A 22,476-nucleotide genomic window follows, 5' to 3' on the forward strand; every position below is an offset into this window, starting at 1 on the left:
GAATAAATAAACATGACGGACATGGATTAAACATACAGGTGTGTTTTACATGTGTGTGTTTACACGTATTAATCATAATCAATAGATCACGCTTAGATGCAATAAGATCCTTCGACGTTTTCCTTTTGGATTTCCTCTTATTACGCTTGTATTAAACTGCTAAAAATACACTTTGATAATTGATGGAATGGAAATTTGGCGGTTGTGGCTGGTTGGTTGGTTGGTTGGTTGTATTTTAACGCCACCCTCAGCAATATTTCAGCTATATGGCGGTGGTCTGTAAATAGTCGATTTTGGGCCAGGCAATCCAGTGATCAACATCATAAGCATCAATCTACGCAATTAGGATACGATGACATGTGTCAACAAAGTCATGACTACCCGATCCCGTTAGTCGCCTCTTATGACAAGCATGGGCTGCTGAAGATCAATTCTAACCCTGATCTTTACGGGTCTGGCGCATATGGACCAAACGCTACATTAAAGTAACTTTCTGAAAGAGCCTATTAATGAATGGCACGAAAACAAGGCACAACGGAAAGTGTGTTTGTTTGTGTCTTAATTTACGTTTTCTTGTATGTTTAGTAATGTGGACCCAGACACATCATCATCCAACACACACACACACACAAGATAACCAGGTTCTCATACCCCACAGAGATAAAAAAGTGGTCTACCCCATTCACAACCTCTCAAGCCCTTCACAAACCTAAGTATGACCTGATTTATTACACACAGATCTTTTATCAAAGCTTTTATTGCATGCAGACCTGTTGGTTCCCCTATGAGGAAAGAATTTGATGGTATATGTTAGCTGAACATCGGCTTTGGTTTACTTGACGTTTAAGGGGTGATGGTTACCAGTCGTCAATAGGGCTGCTTCTTGTTGTGCAGGGTTGGGTCAATAAGGCGGCCCAGAATCCCACGGTCGTCCTGCTGAGTCCAAAATTAGCCTTGATTAAGATTCTTTGATCGTCAGACTGATACCCGTATTGGCGGATTTATCTAAATTGTAAATACAAAAGGCGACTTTCATGTAACTTTTCCTCAGCATCAGACACGCCGCAATATATAGATTGTGTTTAAAAGAGCGTTCAATATAACTCATTTTTGATAAACAGTTTAAAGCGCATCCATATTGACACTTTTGTGTTATGTTGTTAAACGCAGTATGTACAAAATCCCAGCTATGTGACGATGGTCTGTAAATTATCCTGTCTGGACCAGACATACCAGTGATTGGCATCTTGAGAATCGATCTACACAATAATCAAACATGACATGCATCAACCAAGTCACCGAACCTGACAAACTGACCCCGTCCGTCGCCTCTTACAACCACCTTGGTCTGCTGAAGGTCAGTTCTAACCCTGATCTTCATGGGTGCGAGATGCCATACACGGTATTACGACCACGAACCATGATAATAACATCTGAATACTTTTTAGTGCAACCCAATGCATCACATTGTCATTGTGAGCAAACAATCGATAGCAGCAAGAGGCATCATTATTCAATAGCTTCTAAAAACATGCAGATTCTGAATGGAAATCACATCTTAATCTAGTTTCGCACAGATGCAGCAGTTGCACACTCGTAACTCTCATCAACCACATATCTGTCAATAATATCTTTGCATTAGCGGTCTTAATTCTTCTAGGAGAGACATCGATCCCTTTAGCTGGTGGACTTATTAGCGTGTAAGGTAATATTTCAACTTAAGAGGGTTGTTTTTTGTGACGTATGTGACAATTATGATTCTTGTCTGTGAGGGGTTACGTTTGGCCCATTTGTACTAGGCGCCGATATTCACATTGCAGAGTTGTGTTCCCTTGGCACGGGAATGTGGTTTTGAATTCAATTGGAAATATAGTGGGTTCGAGGTGAGGTGAAATTGGGTTTAACGTCGTGCTTGAGAATATTTCGCTCATATGACGACGTGCATGCGTGTGTATGTGTATGTGAGGCTGCTTGTACTAGCCGAGACTGAAGCTGGTTTTATAGTGCTAGCCCACTGACATACCATGCCGCAGTGAAGCATGAATTCCCCACTCAGACACAGTATACTGACTCCAAGCCGGCCAGTCCTTGTTGTACCCATTAATGCCGAGCGCCAGGCAGGGACCAACAAGTACCATATTTTAAGGTATTTTGGTATGACGCGGTCGGGGATCGAACCAGCGACCTCCCGCTCTCCGGGCAGACGCCCTAATCACTACACCACGGAGGCGGTTAATGGGTTCGAATACATTCATTATCTCCATTAACCCGAGCAAATAATCGGAGCAACAAGAAACTACTTGAACTTTTGAGGAAATGATTTAAAAGTCGATATGCAATAAACTATAATCAAAGGAATAAGAAAGCAAGTTTAAAAAGAGATTTGAAGTCACGTGAAAATATTCGAAGTGACAAGAAAGTACTAAAAATTCTAGAAAATAATAGATACTAACTCGAATAATTGAAGCAACAAGAACATATTCGAAGCAAGGAAGAAATACTTTGAAAATATTTTGATGTGGATCGTATACAATATTACCCCAAATTCTTTCTCTTAATGTGCATCATGCTTAGTTGAAAATGAAGCAATACTTTATCTTCAGTAACATATTGTATTATGCCTGTGGCATATACATTCCGTCAATTAAACAATATTTACTCAAGTAACATTATTTGTGCGAATAATTCTGTCATGTTATCGCAGTGAAACAATCTGGACGTGCGTGTTTATACTTGATGACGTATGGGTTATCTTTTGGTTTATAAATTATCACAGTCGTTAAATAGATACAGCTCATTTAATCACAGCAAATAGGAGGTTTTTCTGACCTACCGACCTTTCAGTTTCAGATAATACGTAGCCTTGCAAACAGCATCAGATACAGGAGTACCAGTGTGACTGATCCAAGTGATGACGACTTGATGTACCCGAGAAGATCCGAGTTAGAATTGGTCTTCAGTAGCCCATGCTTGTCGTAAGAGGCGACTAATGGGATCGGGTGGTCAGGCTCGCTGACCTGGTTGACAAATGTCATCGTATCCCAATTGCGTAGATTGATGTTCATGCTGTTGATCACTGTATTATCTGGTCCAGTGAGTGAGTGAGTTAAAATTTAAAGTCACTTTGGCAATATTTCAGCCATATCGTGACTAAATCAAGTTATACATTAATATAAATTAAAGGTAAATTATAAAAACCTGTGGACGAAGGACAGTAAAACAACTAGATTATCACAGTTAGAAATTTAAAACTAGTTAGAAATTTAAAACTAGTAACTAAATCTAAAACATTTTAACTATACAAGACAATACAATATAAAAACAGGCTATAGAAGGTAGATCACCATACTACGGACCGTGGGGTCTTACAGAACATTTGCTTCATGCAGGGACCCTAGCTGGATTTACATCATCCCTTCAGCTGTTATCAATTTACACACATATAGCCATTCCTTAAAAATATATATATTCTACGATTAAAAAAGTGGAGAGTTTAATTTTACCTTGAATGTTTGGGGACTTTACGTACCCACTCAGGAGGACAATCATTTTACAGTACTTTAACCCCCTCGAGGATACAGCCACCAATAATCTGTTATTAATTTAAACTTCCAATCATAAAATATTTATCCATTTACAAATCAGTTAACAAATTTAGTTCCTTTAAAAATGCAATAATTAAATGAGAACTTATATTATTAAAAAGATCCTTCATAGTTCGTGATTTGAAATAGATATCTTGTCTGGTCCAGACTAAAATTTGAACAGCTTATGTAAGAGGTAAACCCAATCTAATTAAAATCAGATCTAAGTTACCTGGATATGTAAGCTTAGTATGCTGAACAAAGACATGACGATATTATTTTACAGTCACGCGAGAACGACCTTTTCGAACTTGACAGACCAATGCAATGACAAAACCGAAGTCGACATTAGCCAATCAGGAAGCAGCTTTTTCGAAGTCTGCAGCACTAATAATTAGGATTAGAAAGATTAGGATGTGAAAACAATTTGAAAACTGAAGGAAAGGAGAATATTTTTGAAAGTCTGTTGGACCAACGACAGTGTATGGAAGTACCTGAAATAATGTGTTCTTTTGGCTCACAGGTTACACAAGAGTTAGACGACGCAATTGACGGGATCGTTGTACAGCCCGCAGCTCTAGTTAGGTATATCGCATGTTTACCTTCTCGTGGTAGCATGATTAGAAAATGCCGACAGTCACTCTCCTGATCTGGTAAGCAGCTCTTTGTTTTTTGGATGAAAGGATGCTCCATCATGATTTGTCCTCATATATAAGGTAGCGAGATCTAAGATTTGATTTAAAATAGGTTGAAGAAAACTCAAAGAGTTGCAGTTCTCAGAAGTTTAACATTCTGGTGGCACGAGCATGGTGCAGACAATCAGAACATCATAACTAAGGTCAAAGTTGGATTAGAGCTCCACGATGATCGGATTCTGGTATGACTGAAAGGAACCAACTCACCAAAGCAAACTATGGCGTCTTAGATGTATGGTGTGACTTTGTCCCTTCTCCGCAGACATGATAATGCTGGGATATTCCAAATCTCATTCTAAACCTAATATCACCTTTTATCTCATTATTCGTGATGAAATTGTTTAAAAAGATATCTGGACTCTGCAAGTGACTTCAATTACGATAAAGGAGAATACGTCTCTGGGTCCCAATCCACAAAGCGTTCGTAACTGTACAGTTTACCATAGGCTTACGAATGTCGTAGCGCTACGAAAGCTTTGTGAATCGGGACCCTGGACGATAAAACCATGTGCAATACTCAATGCGTTATCCGAATTAAACCATGCGCAGATGGTGTAATAAAGGCTGCCAGTACCTGACCTTCAAACTATCTGTAACTATTTATACATGTGACCACACATTAATGACACTTGGCATATCCTGACCGTCCCTGGCACCAAAATAAGGTTGGATGGCGGTGTTGTTTGATGTTTTCAACTCAACCGTTTCCCTATAGTGATTATTCTAAAGACAGGTCCATTCATTTCAAAATCAGTGCCCACGAAAGAGTCTGCGCTTTATTAAGACAGCATGGACCGCCATTAAGGACATTTCTTCCAATTTGACAGTTAAGGACAGGTATTGATTTTTAGAAGTTTCGCCATAGCCCAAGAAGATAATCTGCAAAATCAAAGCTGTACGCTAATGCGTAATCAATGAGATTTTGTATAAAATCCCTAACGGGTGATCAGGGCAATTTAGTTGAACATTTATGTGCTTTAGTACAACAAATTCCAATATGAAGTGCATTTGCTTGGCAGTTGACATAAGGGATAGAGTCCATTAAAGACACAGCTTGTAATCAATGTGCATATTGAGTGTGTTTACAGTAGTAGGGACCTAGAGTATTGATTAAAACTCGAGGTAGTTCTGCAGTGAGTGAGTCGTCAAAGAGAGGGAGAGTGGGTAGTTGGTTGGTTATGTGGGTGAATGGTTGAGTGAGTGAGTGGTTGAGTGAGTGAGTGCGTTAACAATAAATGCGATCTCTGTCATTCTCAAAATTATTGTGTATATGAAAACCCCAAAATAGTTCCCGTATTGGGACGAAACAAGGACCAGGTCATCCTGGTCAGGGTTTGAATGATTCTTGTTTCAGGTCGAGATAACCCTCGTATTACAACGGAGGCCCGGCTGCGTTCTTGCCAATATTCCAGTTTTGATGACCACTGATGACCACAGCTGACAATGGCGAGGATGCACTTTCATAGGACTTCCAATCAATAGAGTCTGGTGGCCTCATGGCAAAAGCACTTTTACACCCACGACAGGGGTTTATGATATCCTTGAGTGACACAAGTCGATGACATTATGATAAAGATCAGAGCACATGCATGTTGTTAAAATAATAAATAAACCTGACCAGCACAAGTGCCTTTACCTGAGAGTGAATGCGATTTATGCTTCATTGCTAATCATAATTATAGTTTATAATATGACTTCAAAGAAAACATGGAAAACTGCCAAAAATAGCATCCACATATTGTAATGTGCAGAGTGTTATTTATATAAATTATTTTGTCGAGACAAATTGTTGATGACTATTGAACAGGCACACCATAATTATGTTACTGCCTTTTAGTCTTCCAAATTCTCAGGGGCGGTGGGGTAGCCTAGTGGTTAAAGCGTTGGCTCGTCACGCCGAAGGCCCGGGTTCGATTCCCCACATGGGCACAATGTGTTAAGCCCATTTCTGGTGTCCCCCGCCGTGATATTGCTGGAATATTGCTAAAAGCGGCATAAAACTAAACTTAGTCAGTCAGTTCAAATTCTCATTTGTCAGACACAGGGGCAATCACTGGCGGACACGTTACTACAAATATCGATGTTGCCTTTTACCAATGATTCTTTCCCCAATGTAGCACCAATACATGGTTATCATACTTGTTGATGCATTTGTGCATTTTCTTTGACTCGGTGTCAAAGCCGAATATGTAAACGTATATCTAAAGATTGTACCCTAATCTATGCCACGGGTCAGTCCTTCGACCAACCAATTGTGTCACAATGACAATTTGATTGGTGCAAAAATGTCAAGTAAACATATGATGTAGCCATGTTTGTCCTCCTACATCTGTTCGTATCTTCTCTGATAGCCCGTGAAGCTGAAACATTGCGTGCATCTTCCAATAAAAACCGAGTTCTCAATCTGATTAATGAGATCAACGCAACCATATTGAAAACCAGAGACTGGAGTTTTGGACACTCTGTAACTGGTAAGAGGTAGTGTCGAACCTATTATTTAGCCACGTCCTGTAAAACACTGTACTGTAATGAATAAACGGTCATAACAGTCATGATACAGTCAGAATCGTGAATCGGCCCTGCTTTTGGCAGACATATATTTTATGAATTCGGCAAGGCTTTTGTAGCTTTTGTACATTGAAATTAAACTTCACTCAAGGGGAATTACTTACAATAAACATGACATTTTCCAGGCCAACATGGTTTTCAGAACCACATGTAAAGACCTTGCCTAGTATATTCAGTTATCAGAAGGGAAGCAACTCCCCACATAGAGTCGAATTAAGGGTTCGAATCCCAGACAGATTCTTCCAATTTTGAATTCTCGACCATACAGTACCGTACCCATGCTGTATGGTTCCATGAAAATGACACAATACTGACACCTGCTTTCCTTATCAATATTCTCTCACATGCCGCAGTGTAATCGAAATATTGTCCAAACTAGCATCATTTTGATCATTTAATTTCATTTTGAAAAGGATATCAATATAATTGGCCAATAGAAAACCGCTACTTCATGTCACCAGACATTCACTATCAGGCATTGAGGAAGGACAAGAAAGAAGCTACATCTTCAGTGTGAACCTTCTGACGAATCTCAATATATAATCAAACTGTTGGTCTGTGTTATTATTAAATTCCGCTGCATTAGCAAGTTTGCATTTATTCTTCTATCACGCTATAATTGTTTGCAAACAAACAAACCGTCGAGAAATGAACGAAAGATGAAATAAATATAATGTGATAATTGTAGTTTGTCATGTAGGTCTGACTAAAAGAAGGATTCCCAACATCTAAGCGAAATCTTTCATCTGTCATGGACAGCTCACAGAGGGCGCTCTGTACTTGACAATCTGGTAATACGTTTTTGCCTCCTCAGTGGTACGGCACGTGCCGTTAACATGACGGATAATGCCACGTGCGGTTCATACGTGAGTGGTCAAAACGGTGTAATCTAGTGATCAAGAACTAAAGAATACAAATGATGCCCTGCTGTATCTCCCTCGGACATCAGTTTTGACAGTGTGTCTTTTGGACGGGCGATGCACCAAGGTTATTACAGAATCAGTGCCCTTGTCGTCCATGCTTCACAGTAGGCAGCATAAATAATTGCTTCAGTGTGTGACGATGAGAGCAAAATCTGTTTTGGCTATGCTAATCAGAACTAAATAGAATGCAGCTTAAATTCATCACATAGCCTGTTTGAAAGAGTTTGCAGTATAACTAGTGCAACTGGTGCAGTGCCTTGTAATGACTATGGCGTTGTAACTATATTTACAAATTACTTGCCTCAACCCACCAACAATGTTTGAAAACAAATCACGCCATACAATATTGATTGAACGTGTATCTCGGAGGTCATGTCACTTAACCTTACAAATCGAAATATGCATTTCATCCAATATTTTCTGACAGGTATTCTAATCTAAGAAGGTATCATGTTTAGTCCGCAATGCCCCATGCAGAGACATTGGCGCTCAAGAAACATGATCGGTTAATGACTGATCCATGCTTCTCCCACGACCTGCATCAGACTGGTCTCCCATAGCCTTACAGCGCTGATCATATGATGCTGTTCAAAGTTTTCTTCAGCCAGTTAACTTACTCGCTCCAGGTTACAAAGATGTCCATGTTTGAAACTTGCAAAATGTAAAAATAATAGCAATGCTTTACCCAAAGACCACTATTACAACGAAGTGAGTGAGTGAGTTAATATTTATCGTCACATCGGCAATATTTCAGCCATATCGTGACGGGAACAATTTATTATTATATTATAGATCAATACAATTATAAATTGTTGTCGAAGAACAGTAAAACTACCAGTATATCACAGACTTTAAAGTAAAACTAGCATGCCATCATAAAACGATATAAAATAGAACAATACAATATAAAAATTGGCTATAGCTTGCCAACTACTTAAGGTAGATCACCATGCTAGAGAACCTCGGGATTTACAGTACTTTTGCTACCTGCATGGACCGTAGCTGTATTTACATCCCACCTTCAGGTGTTGGCGATTGTTTAGCAAAATAGCCAAACGTTAAACGAACAAATATGCTACTATTAAAATTCAGAGAAAGAAAAATACTTTGAATGAAAAGGGACTTCGTACCCTCTCAGGAGGACAATTATCTTACGCTACTTCAGCCCCCTTTGAAGGTATAGCCACTAACAATCATAGTTATTTATTCCTTCTACCAAATTAAAATCATTGACTATTTACAGTACATTTCAAAATTTATCAATTAATTCAATTTATTTTAAAAACCCGATAATTAAACGAAGACGTACATTCAAAGGATCCTTTAGGAATGAAACCGTGAAAAATCGATCCCTTGTAATGGAAAATCAATACAGTCAAGCAGGACATGCTTGACCGTGATTCTTTCATCACAAGGGATACAGAATGGAGGATCGTCGCCTTTAAAATTTTAAAGATATTCATGTGTTTATCTTGAATGACCAATACGGTCTTAATATAACCTCTTCAAATACAAAGAAGTGACACAAATGTGTACCTCAGAGGACACTCCGCAGATCGCGAGGCTCCAAATTGCGCTTACATATGTACTGAAGTCTTGTTCCATCAACAGATAGGTACTATATTTCTTAAGAGACATTTAGCAATCCCCACCAATGATGTTCTTGTCATCAGAAGTGAAATGGGCAATCCTCCCAGACCAACTCCGGTGTTGAAATGAGTTGGATGTCCCAGAGAGACACACCGAGTGAACATGGCGATAATTGTTGCTGTATGGAGACAATGCATGCTTCACAAACATGTCTTAACTCTTGATACTGAAGTTAATTTGACGAGGCCAGTTTCAGCCAGGCACAGTGCCAGAGACTGTCGCGTCGTGCCCGCCACCAGACACAGCTTATTTTCAGTGCAACTTCAGAAAGCCAGACTTCGATAACTAAACTATTTGTTGCAGTCGAATTCGTTTTAAACTTTTAAAACGTGAGTCTAAATAAATATTGTATCATCGGGGCGATTTTGTAAGTTTTTTAAACGCCACCTGTGACAGTATTTTATCACGTATTAAAGAAAAATGAAGTAGACGTTTTGCGCTTTTTTTAAACCAACAGAAAGAATGTGCTTTGGGCAAACGTTACGGTAAAAACTGAATCAAAACTGAACTTAACTCTTGATACTGAAGTTAATTTGACGAGGTCAGTTTCAGCCAGGCACAGTGCCAGAGACTGTCGCGTCGTGCCCGCCACCAGACACAGCTTATTTTCAGTGCAACTTCAGAAAGCCAGACTTCGATACCTAAACTATTTGTTGCAGTCGAATTCGTTTTAAACTTTTAAAAATTGAGTCTAAATAAATATTGTATCATCGGGGCGATTTTGTAAGTTTTTTAAACGCCACCTGAGACAGTATTTTATCACGTATTAAAGAAAAATGAAGTAGACGTTTTGCGCTTTTTTTAAACCAACAGAAAGAATGTGCTTTGGGCAAACGTTACGGTAAAAACTGAATCAAAACTGAACTTAACTCTTGATACTGAAGTTAATTTGACGAGGTCAGTTTCAGCCAGGCATAGTGCCCGAGACTATCCCGTCGTGCCCGCCACCAGACACAGCTTATTTTCAGTGCAACTTCAGAAAAACAGACTACGATAACTCAACTATTTGTTGCAGTCAAAACCGTTTTAAACTTACAGAACTGAGTTTAAAGTATTTATTGTATCTTCGAGGCGATTGTGTGAGCTTTAATAAACGCTACATGAGACAGTATTTTATCACTTCCTGGATAAAACATGAAGTAGACGAAACCCACAGCAGAAATATGCTTTGGGCAAACGTACAAACTGAATCAGGGCAAAATCGGAATAAGTACAAATTAAGATCGCACGTACCCCCATCGGGCATACGAACAGTGAAACGCTCGAGATAATGGATGAAGTAACTATTGATGCCCCGAATATATGTTGCAGTCCAGATTATTGTGTTCCATTGTATGTAAGTTCTATCATAGATAAAGGCTCACAAGATATCTGTCCTCAAATGTTTTCATTTCGTTAGTACCGTTGTGATCCATTGTCATCCTTCAGTTCTATTTTCCAGTTGGTAAACATCAGTACAAGTGTACTCATTAATCCCTTCGGCTTATTTTTCACAAACTGTTTACCTCTTATGTAATGACGTTAGGTTGACATAAGTACTATGGTGCTGAGAACATGATGTCTCTCATCCCCAATTCTGCATGTACTAAACTTAATAAACCTAGCGTACACGATACATCCTGTTTCTAATGTTTCCTGAATGGTCAAGACAGCTTCCTTCATCACAGGAGTGAATTGGCTGTGTGGCGGATATTGCCTAAAGCAATTACGGACTAACATACTTACATTAACTGGATAGACAGCCTCAGACCCTATGTGAATAGTGAGGTAACAGTATCACATAGTATTGACCATGCCTTCTGGCAGAATTAGAGAATCACTTATCTGGAGTTCATTCTGGACACAAAGTGTAGACGTCCCCCACCGGCTCACACATCGACGGCGTTGGAGTCTGTTCATACGACAGAGACGAGAGTATGATCCACAACATTTTCATCTACAACAGATTGTATTGTTACCTTGTTGTAGGACCTGGTGGTCACGTGTTGGATCGAGATTTGTTGAATATGAGGTATCAGAATGTTTTGTTATTATCTCTGTAAGTCCGTGTTCAAGTTTGATATATTCAAGAAGCCCAAACATCAAAATAAAGTACATTCGATATTATAATCACTAGTGTCACATACGCACCAAGTAACAAATTACACAATAAAATGTGCCAAACGCACCTTAAACTTTATAATTGTTTACGGGGGTGTCGTCGATGCTGTATCGGGTCTTAACAGTAGCACCCCCTGCAATAATGATCAACTTGAAACAAGGATTCAACTGAAAGATTTTTTCGTCAGATTCAGTCACCGGTCTTGACGTCCATTGAGAAAACATGAACATGAACATGAACAACAATACGCCATCGACAACATTCAACATTCAAGGTATACTATTTATGATTCTTTCGCCCTTGTCTAGTTGCCATGTGAACAAGCTGTCGGTCATAGTTGGTAACTTTCACGAGGCCTACCTCCACACCACTGATATCCGAATCACAGTCAGAAGTTTAGATAAATCACCAGACATCAACCAACTTGTGGAAAGCTTAATGAACAGCATTGCACGAGGAATTTCATAATATAGACCTTATTTTTTAACAGATATTTCCCATCACTATGGAACTGCTTCTGTCGCGTTCGGTCTTTAATTGTAGCTATTACCTTGACCTTAAAGCCATTGAAAACATGTCTAAAGCATCTTTGGCAGAATGATCTAGTAGAGGCATGTAACACGCATGGATCACAGCTTAAGCTGTCACTAGGGACGAATGGGGATGAAAACCTATTTGAAACTAATCGAGTTGTTCAGTTGTCTGCTGTTGGTCATTTCACCCCGACGAGTGTACCTTCTGCTTTACATTGCAACATTCAGACAATACTTTGGGCCTACCTGAACTCTATCCACGGTCAGCATGAAGGCACCTACTAATTCCAACACATATATTTTGGTGAAAAGAAACACAGCACGATGTATTGTCAGTTGGGAACTTTTCTATTTCGAATGCGCCCATGTGGATAAGGTATCTGGAATTTATCATTGCAATACTGCTCCCACCATTTGAGGACATATGTGGCCATTGCTGATTAAAGTATGTTTGAGAGACACAACAGATCGTCAAGAGTCAGCATCACAAAAATATACTCACATTTGTGTCTGCCAACATTTAATATTGACAAACATTATGGATAACAACTTCTTGTTAAGTGCGACGTTTCAATACTGATTCTTGTACATTGCCTGCTTGACAACGGTACAAGAATCCGTATCGAAAAGTCGCACTCACGAAATAAATGAAGTTGTTATCCATAATGTTTGTCAATATTGTACTTCCCAACTTCTAAAATACCACTCAAAGAAAGACATAGCAAAAGCCGATATAGATTTTCTTACCATCACACTGGCAACGTACTGAGTCTGTTTCTGGCATCTCAGAGACGCCACTATAGCAAAGGTCACGAGACCGATGGCGACATGATACCACAATGATGCTATTTACATTTGTTGGTCCTCCTTCAACAGTCATTGGCGGGTCGCCCAAAGTAAGAACACAACCGCATTGTCTGTCGTTGATAGAATTCAGACCACTTCAGCAACTTTTGCTGACGCATATATCAAACAGTAGTCCACACGATCGCCTGGCGAGTACAGCTCTTGACATTGCTTTGAAATGTTTGGCGAAACTACTCGCACCTCAAAAGACGATTTTTTTTCCAAATTTGAAACTAGCGAACGAAATTAATGCTTTAAACTTGCAAAATCATAGTCCTGACTAAACTTTATAATAACAGCAACACAACCCTTTCCAGATCAATCCGAAAGATCTGCTATACGTCGATAGTACAATTCCGACTATATCAAGAGCATGTGTTTTGAATCACTATTAAAATAGTGATGACACCAGGTGTTCGCAGAACCCTGATATAAAACGTTTGAGAAATATTCGTATAGTTCTCTTTGAAACCATCTTGGCTGGAGCAGCTGCAATGTACCTCCACAGAAACGGAAAGTTGAAAAGTGGAAAGGAGGAAGCTATTAGTTATTGTCATACATTTTCTAGATAACATACTGGCCTGATACTGAGGTTTCTTGTAAGTCACTTAAACCAAGCTGTTTAAACAAGTGTAGTGATACTGATATGAAAAAAGATTATGTCCCCGTTGGCCTTATCAATGGAACAGCTAAAAGCTGTGCATGACTTCGGATGACAGTTGTCAGGATAGACATTGTCTATCCAATCTTTTCCGGGAGGTCACGATGACCTCTGCTTCATATTCTATACAAGTCAAAGAATACATCACCCTGGTCACTCATGGTAACACTGGTGGCGACTTGGTAATATAAACACCTGATACGTGTAATGGCAAATGAACACCTTTCTATATAAACTGCAGTGCGACGGGAAGCATATACTTGAAATGATTACGGCCTAATGATTACGAACATAATGAAAACATTACTAGGCATATAACCTCTTTGAGTGGCATAAAGAAACTTGCTTGATAATGGTGTTAGCATCTACACCGAAGTTGTCAATCCACATAAAATCGTTCCTCTTTTTTACTTGGCAGGAAAAGTAACCAAAACGCTGCAAACTTATGATATCTGTAAAATTATCATCAAAAGCTAATGACCATTTCTTGCTTGTACCCGTGAAGTTCCAGGTTAGAATTGATCTTCAGCAAAGCCATGCTTGTCGTGAGGGGCGACTATCGGAATCGGGTGGTCAGTCAGATTCGCTCACTTGGTAAACACATATAAATACTCATGATGTTGATCACTGGACTGCCTGGCCAAAACTCGACCACGTACAGACCACTGGCATTTAGCTGCAACATATCCGACAACAACGAACAAACAGGTTTAGTTAGTGCCTTGCCACCATTAAATATGGGTATACTCGTTGTTTTGGTCGGAGGGTCACACTGTCCACTTCTAACTTAATATGGCACTCCTGCGTCCAACGTTCAAATACATTCGTCTCTCTGCTTTCCCCCTATCACTGAGATGTTTTCGGCACTTGAAAGATGTGGATTTTAATCAGAATTTACCAAAGCTTGAGGGTCGGCAAGGTCCCTTCACAGAGTACATTCTACAGCTATATATTCGATGTTAGAGGGGCTATTGACAAGACAACTAACAGCCTTTCACGGAATTCAAAAGATAAATGACAATTACGTAAATGATAAGCTCTACCACAGAGTCAAGCAGACAATTACAAAGTCCAACTGTTGTTTTATGAAGATTGCCCCCATACGTTTAAGTATTAACACATTAGCACGTCACACTTTTTAACACCGTCACAATCGTGAAAAGGGAGTATTAAATGAAACTCTAGCCCTTTGTAACACGGTCCAGCACATTCCACTTTTCATTATTGTGACGGAAGGATTGCACGGGGATGAAGTAATGGATAATGAGATAGATAGGCATCAGGTTCATCATGCAAAGGCTCGTCATGTCGTGGCAGACTGGGTGTTACATGCCAGCTCTCCTGTTCCGATCGTCAATTATTGGGGAATAATAGACGCGATTGTTTGTTTGTTTGTAGTTTAACGCCGGACTTAGCAATATTCCACTTATATGATCGAGTCTGGACCAGACAATCCAGTGATCAACAGCATGAGCATCGATTTACGCAATTGGGACCATGACATGTGTCAACCAATTTAGCGAGACTGACCACCCGATCCCGTCGTCGCCTCTTACGACCAGCATAGTTTACTGAAGATCAATTCTAACCTGGATCTTCACGAGTCTAAATCAGGCAATTCCATACAACTGGAGGTAGGTATACACGTATTTAAGACGTGTATTTGTCTAGAAGTGATGTGCATATACATGTACAATTATCAATTCCACTTCTCTTTTTTGGTGGAATGTAATACACAGATTTTACAAATGTGTGGAATCGGCGTGACGAGCGAACGCTTTAGCCATTAGGCTACCCCACCACCCAATAAAAATCAGATGACTTTATACAAAAGAGTCGGTACTAATATGCTTAAATACATAGGGATGGGCGTGACACATATAAAGTAACATTACTTTTAAATCTTTTTAATTATATTCATCGTTTAACGTGGTGTTCTAATCTCCTTCATGAAATATATCTATCTTTTTGTGCTGCTCTTGTAGCAGGACTTGCTCACATGGTAACATCATTAATTCTCAACAATACATACATACAATTTTCGTTACTTATTTGCCTTTTACGCTCAAAGGAATTTCTTTTGGAACATAATCGAGATTGGTTATTCTATATGACTTTAACAATTCAATTTGCATTCTACTTCTCACTTATGATGATAACTCGATATTTTGCGATGAATTCTACTCTACAAGAGAGAAGTGATGTTTATACATTAAGTCATTTTACCTGCTATTAGCAACGCTGTAGATTTATGTATGTTTTGTGCTATTTCAAATTTGTTTTAAATTCTCTCAAATGCAAAGTGAAACTGAGTACGATATCTTTACATCTATCCACTGTCAGCTCGAGCAACCAAATTGTCTTAAAAAGTAACTTTTATCACTCCTTTTATCCCACTGCTTGACAAAATATGTCTTCCCTCTCTTGCGTGCAATGTTTCATGCCTGGTGCAACTGAATTCACGTTAGAGAGACTAAACCAATAAACAGTTCAACATGTCAATTTCCTTCACGAGTGAACGGATCAAAGAAACTGTTTGATAGTTTTAATAGATTGCGATGTTAACTGAAAGCGTGGATCAAAGTTATGATAATAGCTTAGCACCATGGCGCCATTAGAGTAACGGAAGGAAAATTTAATTGAACCTATTGAAAATGTAACAATTGCTGAATGTGATACAGTACATTTCCCCAACACCAAGTGCACGGTGATTCAAACGACTATGCTGTTTCACACACACTTCATGGATACTTATGATTTTCGAGAAAGATTTTACGGTAATTGTGTGACTACCGAGGAAACACCCATATGTATAATCTTCCGGAGGTTTCCACGAGGTGGTTAGCTTAACGCTTTCTCTGTCAATATTCAGGGGCTCTCTCTGTCAATATTCACGACAACGCTCACTTAGAACTGGCTTCTCTCTCGGCCACTCTGTCCTTTAAACTTTGCCTCCATGATCTTGGAGGGGGCGGTGGGGTAGCCTAATGGTTAAAGCGTTGGCTCGTCACGCCGAAGACCCGGGTTCGAATCCCCACATGGGTACAATGTGTGAAGCCCATTTCTGGTGTTCCCTGCCGTGATGTTGCTGGAATATTGCTAAAAGCGGCGTAAAACCAAACTCAGTCAGTCAGTCCATTATCTTGGAACTAAATAGAGCCTAAATGCTCACCTTGACTTACAGTTGTGACTTTGTATTCGAAATAGTTTGTTTTTGATTTGTAATATTTTTGAGACTGTTAGTGGAAACACGAACGGGTGCATTTTATGAAGGTCACTTATCTCCTCAATCACCAGCAAAATTCCAGCAGAGTTCCACCACAGCATCCGTTTTCAGCATTAAACGTTCATGTTACCAATCGCAGTGCTTCACTTTTTTAGGAACTACTTCGTCTAATAATGCTACCTATTCAATCCGTTTATTTCCTCCGACTGGAGTGGAACGATTATGTTCCCGAATTTCAGGCCACTTTTTGGACATTAAACCTGCATTATCACACAAGGCGCAGTCATTGTCTTCACGCATTGGACCAACACAATAATTGTTCATGCCGAATCCAGTTGGAGGAGAGAAAGGCAGAAATAGCAATGATGATTATTTGACTCGACCACATACAGTCAGTGACAACATCAGGTGAATACGCTATTTTGACTGACTCACCAGAGCTTTCACATCACAATTACTACCATTCACATTTTTGAGGTTTTAATATTTTATAGATGGTTTTACATCCCTATCAGCAACTTCTTTCTCTATAGGTGTTTTAGTTGAATATATGCATACATTACAGTTTACGCAATGCAGAATCGCGGGCACAGCATATTCAAAGAATGAATGGCAATAGATTTGGGCAGAAGACTCGGTAGAAATCGACTAAGAGAGTGTCATGTAAAGTGTGGGGTCACTTGAAAATTTGCAGTGTGACCTTTTCTGTGACTTACCAAACTATTTTGTCACACTGTGTCATGACTGTGAGGTGCAATGCAACAATAAACAATTCGGCTCACAACATATATGCGAAATGCTGTACTCCCTTACTGCTATCACCAATGTAAAATGTGGTTGTAAAACCTTGACAAAAGTAAGGGACATCTCCATAGGCACCGGATGAGACTAAGCAACGTGTTATATATACATACATTCTATAAAGGTCAGCTATAGAGTAGCATATCATAGTGTCATTGACAACTGTTCCCATAACAACATAAGAGTCAGTGTAATTAGATCAGATATCATGATATCTCATGAGATTTTTAGAGAAAGTCTGTGAAACAAATCTACAAATGAATATTTAGTATCCGCGTCATCGTGTTGTTTTGGATTGTTGACGATTTGGAAAGCACAAGTCCTCGCCCTCATAGAAACAAAGTTCCAGCTAGTTTCCACGGTGGAGTTGGTAAGTGTCAGCATCAAGATACCAAAACATCATACTTGTATGTGTACAGTTTCTGTAAGCAGCTCTTGATACTTGATCTATGTCTTCATCTTTTTCACCGAGGCGTCACACATTGTACCCATGCAGGGAGTCAAATATATAGACATGCTCAGATGGAATATATTATAGTACATGCCAATCATCAGTATCACGACATACTAATCACCTCACGATGATGTTTTCGTGTCACCAGAGCTAAAGGCGCCAGTGACCTTATGTGGTAACCGTGTTTGTCTACCTCCGTCTGTATATATCTTCCGTGAAGATGAAACATTGCACGTACGTTCCATTAAATGCACAGTTCTCAAATTGATCAATAGGATCAACACAACAATATGGAAACCCATTTGTCAGCAGACTGGGAACTCTCGAAGACTGTCGCCCAACATGAACTCTCTGTACCTGTGACATTTACATTTAGTATCATACCTTAGGGATTTTACAACATTCCGTAGACCAAGGTAGACTGTAAAGTAAATTTGCTGCTCAGTCTCGAGCTCTCAATCTCAATATCACATTTAAAATCAGTGTTGATATACAATCCAAGCGGTCTGGCATATTATAGGATCGTGATACAAAAACCGTAGATCACCACACATGCACTGTTTGCAGGATGGGAAACTTAGCACATAATATATACATGTATGTTTCCACTGAATCTAAATGGATCATGAATTTTTATATTTGTCTGTGTTTGTGAGTGATAACTAAAATTACATTACGCTGCATTAGCAAGTTTGCGGTTATTCTAGCAGTTCGAATCACCATAAAACAAGGAATTGAAGGGATTACGCAAAATCTTGGCTGAGAAGATAACGGACATTTGTGAATGCATGTATCCTGAAATATTTCTTTCTTTCACGCACTGACAACAAAAAGAATAACGGAGGGAAGCTTACACGAATAAGTATGAATATGATTGAATGTGATTGACAGCACACTGAGGGAACACCTTGCTAGACAATGTGGTCATAGAGTTATCGCCCCTTCAATGGTACGGCACGTGCCCTTAACGTCACAGGTAATGCTACGTGCAGTTCATTCGTGAGTGGAAAGTATGGTGTAATCTATTGATCAAGAACTCGTCAAGCAGATACCACGTTTAATGTCCTCCATGTGTCAATACGATTTGAGATTTGTTAAAAATAGTGGGCTATACCATTCCCATCCTTTCACGTCCTTCACAAGCCGAAGTATGACGTCATAATTGACGTCATATATAACATATAGATCTTTATCAAAGCTGTTGAGAACACGCAATTTAGTGTTGGTTCCCCTATGAGGAAGGAATTTGAGGGTGTATGTAAGCCGAACTTTGGCTTTGGTTTTGCTTGACTTATTAAATTGAAGGAGTGCTGGTCACTAGTCAAATTGGCTGATTCTTGCTGTGCAATGATGGGTCTATAGGACGTCCCAAACTCCCACAGTTGTCGATCCAAGATTGGCCCTACTCCTTTTTAATAGACAGTTCATAGCGCTTTCATATTGACACATTTGTGTTTATATGTTGCTAAACGCAGTGTTCAAGAAAATATCAGCTTTGTGACAGTGTTCTATGAATCATCCTGTCTGGACCAGACAAACCAGTGATCGCCATCTTGAGAATCGATCTACGCAATCATGAAACATGACATGCATCAACCAAGTCAGCGAACCTGACAAACTGACCCCGTCAGTCGCCTCTTACAACCAACTTGGTCTGCTGAAGATCAGTTCTAACCCGGATTTTCACGGGTGCGAGATGCCATACACGGTATTACGACCACGAACCATCATAATAATATCTGAATACTTTTTAGTGCAACCCAATGCATCACATTCTCATTGTGAGCAAACAATTGATAACAGCAAGAGGCGTCATTATTCAATAGCTTCTAAAAACATGCAGATTCTGTATGGAAATCTTAATCTAGTTTGGCACAGATGCAGCAGTTGCACACTCGTAACTCTCATCAACCACATATCTGTCAATAATATCTTTGCATTAGCGGTCTTAATTCTCCTAGGCGAGACATCGATCCCTTCAGCTGGAGGACTTATTACCATGTGAGGTAATATTTCAACTTGGCAGAGTCGTTTTTTTGTGATTATGATTCTTGTCTGTGAGGAGTTACGTTTGGCCCATTTGACCGAGGTGCCGATTTTCACATTGCAGAGTTGCGTTCCTTTGGCACAGGAACTTTATGGGTTTGGTTTTGAATTCTATTAGAAATTGTGTGGGTTCGAAATACATTCATTATCTCCATTAACTCGAGTAAATAATCGAAGTAATGAGAAACTATTCAAAATATCAAGAAACTTGGAATGACGAAAAAAAGAATTGAGCAACGAGAAAATACTCGATATTTCTTGAAAATGATTCAAAAGCCGATTTATATTAAAACATAATGAAAGCAGTGAGAGAGCAATTTTCAAATTTCAAAATTTATTTGAAGTCACGCAAAAAAAATCGAAGTTAAAAGAAAGTATAGACAAATTGAAAAAAATAAATAAATCGAATAATCGAGGCAACAAGAAAATATCCGAAGCAAAGAGAAGATACTCTGAAAATTCGTGGATCAAATACAACATTCTAACGGGCTGTCGGCAGTCTCTATTTGGTGGGGTGTTTGGGGGAGCCTAATGGTTAAAGTGTCCGATCGTCATACCTGAATACCCGGGTTCGATTCCCCACATGTGTACAATGTGTGAAGCCCATTTCTGATGCCCCCGCCGTGATATTGCGGGAATATTGCTTAAAGCATAAAACCATGCTCACTCACTCACTCTGTTTAGTGTTTTGATTCATAGGCTGAGGACTGATGTTTCCTACGCACGTTTTTGAGTGTGAAAAGGCTCTTTAAAATCGAGCATATTTCAACGTCATAGTATCATGGTGCTTAAACCACAAATATAAATATCATAGCAACATCTGCTTTGTATAAAAGTTCCAAAAAGAAGATCATGCTCAGTAGAAAATGAAGTAATACTTTATCATATTGTGTTATGCCCCTGGCGTATACATTCCATCAATTAAACAATATTTATTCAAGAAACATTATCACTGCCAATTACTCTGTCAGTAAAACAATTTGATGAATTGATTATACTTGATGAGGCATGGGTTATCTTTTGTGTAATAAACAATCACAGTTGTTAAATAAATACAGCTAATTTAATCACAGCAAATAGGCGGTTTGTCTGATCTAGTCAGCCTTTCATTATCAGATAATACGTAGCCTCGCACGCAGAACCAGATACCTGACAATCAGCTGCAGTGTGACTGATCCAAGTGATGACGACCTGGAAATGGTGATGACTGAAAATATCAAGTTAAAAGTTATTGTCTTTGTCGTATTATTTTCATCCGTGCTTTAAGTTCTTCAACATGTACCCGAGAAGATCCGGGTTAGATTCAGTCTTCAGTAACCCATGCTTGTCTTAAGAAGCGAGTAACGGGATCGGGTGGTCAGGCTCGCTGACTCGGTTGATACATGTCATCGTATCCCAATTGCGTAGATTGATGGGCATGCTGTTGATCACTGAATTGTCTGGTCCAGATTCGATTATTTGTTTGGCTCACAGGTAGGGCTGGATATTGCCCTGATTTTCATATTGCGATATATTGCAATAATTCAAGAGGTATTGCAATACATATTGTGATATATTGCCTGGAAGGTTTCTGCCCAAGTGTGTACATCATTAATTCATAATAGCTCTCTGTGTGACATCGTCTTCTTATAGCTGTTACATCATACTTTCAGGTTCCCTGTCCCCATTGTGTATGGTTGTATGCCAATGGTTTACAGATAAATGAAATGATATAAAGCCTTAATGTAGAATGTTTAATTGAAGTACTGTAGTGCAACAAAGTGTTGCGAACATGATGATCTATTTAATAGTATAACATGATTGTCATTATCAGCGTTCTTTTCTTGAGCAGAATGCACTTCAAAGCAGTATGTAATTATTGTTACTGTATGTCAGTGATTCATTCAGATTCAACTCCAATATAAACGTGTTAACATGAGCTATTGCAAAATGAAAACAAAAACATGATTTAGGTGAACTACTTGAGCTTAAAATCTCATGTGACATCCAATATATTAGTAAGATTCTTGACTAGAATGTCATTATACAGTCCTACAAAATTTAAAAGACTTTGGCCTTTATGATAAATTGATAACATATGTCCTATTATTAAACAAATAAAATGGTCAGAGGTTCTAATAAGTTCAATTGGCAAATAAAAGATTGGTCAAATCTTTTAAGGGCATTTAGAAGTGAAATGCATAAGAAAAGCAAGATTTATGGGTGTAATCTTTTTTATTGTGAATAGCAGGAAGTTTCGGAGTGTATGCTTGCTCCTCCATGACTCGATGAAGGAGCGAGCATACACTCCGAAACGTCGTGTTATTCACAACAAGAAATTGACATCCATAAATCTTGCTTTTCTTAAAGGATTGGTCCATTTGAGGCCACTTAATTCCTCCAAAATGT

The sequence above is a fragment of the Haliotis rubra genome, unplaced genomic scaffold (genome assembly GCF_003918875.1).
Source record: "Haliotis rubra isolate DU_JTF1 unplaced genomic scaffold, ASM391887v1 Scf42, whole genome shotgun sequence".
Lineage (NCBI taxonomy): Eukaryota > Metazoa > Mollusca > Gastropoda > Lepetellida > Haliotidae > Haliotis > Haliotis rubra.